A 2,159-nucleotide genomic window follows, 5' to 3' on the forward strand; every position below is an offset into this window, starting at 1 on the left:
AGTCCGAGACACATAGATTGTGGACTCTGTTGTTGCTGGGCAGTGAGGAGAGGCATAGAGCTTAAGCGTGAAAAATGACTTGCAGAGGGCAGCCCGCTGGTTTGGAATTGCTGGGGTTTCACTTTGCAAATATTAGGAGGGTCTGATGTGGTTGCATTCACTCCTTACCTTTCAGCCTCTGCTTCTCTAGTGTCTCCTGCCTCTTACCCTATAGATACGGTCAAGTTCTGCAACATTTTAAAAACAAACACAAACTGTCTACCCTTGGGTCTCCCAACCGCACCTTATCTCCCTTCTTCCTTCTGTATTAAAATCTACACCTGCTTTCCCCACTCTTCACCTCCCCTTCCCGATTCAATCCACTGCAGACTCTGATCCCCTAATCACCCCTCCTCAGTCAAAAATCATCCATCCCTTCCCATTGCCAAATCCAGCAGATAGTTTTCTATACTTTGCTTACTGCTGCATTTGACTCTATTCCTCACTTTCTCTTTCTTGAAACTGTCTGCTCCCTCCTGACTGTGAAGCCAGCCTCTCTATGCAAGTGTGGGTCTCCACCTTGCACTACTCCTCCGCCCCCCCCCCAGTCACTGCAGTTCCCTGTCAATCAATCCTTAAACCACCAATTTTCACATTCCACACAGTATTTTCAGACAACAGCAACCACTATTGAAATTTTCACCATCATCCATGTTCTGGTAATTTGCAAGTCTACACCCAGGCCTAGGTTTCCTTTTGTTTTTTCAATTGAGTTATAGTCAGTTTACAATGTTTTGTCTAATTCCAGTGTAGAGCACAATTTTTCAGTTATACATGAACATACATATATTCATTTTGCATTCTTTTTCACTGTGAGCTACCACAAGATCTTGTATATATTTCCCTGTGCTATACAGTATAATTTTGGTTATCTATTCTGCATATGCCTGTCAGTATCTACAAATTTCAAACTCCCAGTCTGTCTCTTCCCACCCCCCCCCACCACCCTCCCCCTTGGCAACCACAAGTTTGTATTCTATGTCTATGAGTCTGTTTCTGTTTTGTGTTTATGTTCTTTTCTTTTTTTTTTTTTTTAGATTCCACATATAAGCGATTTCATGTGGTATCTTTCTTTCTCTTTCTGGCTTACTTCACTTAGAATGACATTCTCCAGGAGCATCCATGTTGCTGCAAATGGCGTTATGTTGTCGGTTTTTATGGCTGAATAGTATTCCATTGTATAAATATACCACGTCTTCTTTATCCAGTCACCTGTTGATGGACATTTAGGCTGTTTCCATGTCTTGGCTATTGTAAATAGTGCTGCTATGAACAGTGGGGCTCAGTTGTCATCCTGAAGTAGGGTTCCTTCTGGATATATGCCCAGGAGCGGAATTCCTGGGTCATACGGTAAGTCTATTCCTCATCTTTTGAGGAATCTCCACACTGTTTTCCACAGTGGCTGCACTAGTTTCCCTTCCTGAACATCAGATCTGTGTATACAACTGAGTGCTAGGCATCTCCACTGGGACAGTTCACAGGCACCTCTAACTAGACCCGTCTGAAGCTGAAGTCACCATCTCTGCCCTTACCCCAAACCAGCTCCTCCTGTGATTCCCAGCTTAGTCAGCAGCACCATCCTCCTCCCACCCAGGCCGGCCAGACACCTGGAGCCACCCCTATCCCCACCCTGTCCTCAGCAATCTGCCTCCAGGATCTGCTTTTTATTGTCCTCATTTTATAAATCTGGTCCCTCCCCATTACACCCCACACCTGCTGATGATAAACTGAGTGGTAATTCATCCTCACTCACCTGGACTATCGCAGCAGCCTCCTAACTGAACTCCTAATTTCAGATTTTTCACTCTCACATCCATCCTTCACATAATCGTCAAAGTGCCCTTTGATCCAAACCCAGACCTGGCCAGGCCACCCTCTTCTTTTAAAACCCGTTGCCTATATGATAGAGTTTTTAATCCTTGATGTGACCTACAGGGCCTCCCGTCGCTTGGCTCCTACACACTCTCCAGCATCAGCCCCATCAGTCCCTGTCTTGAACATTACGTTTCAGTGATTCCCTGCTCACATCCTGCTGTTTCACACCTCCATGCTTCTCCTGTCCAGGTACACCCACCCCCAACCTCCCCCCACTTCTCTGGGTCATCTCCCCCAGCCTTTAA

The sequence above is a fragment of the Vicugna pacos genome, chromosome 33 (genome assembly GCF_048564905.1).
Source record: "Vicugna pacos chromosome 33, VicPac4, whole genome shotgun sequence".
Lineage (NCBI taxonomy): Eukaryota > Metazoa > Chordata > Mammalia > Artiodactyla > Camelidae > Vicugna > Vicugna pacos.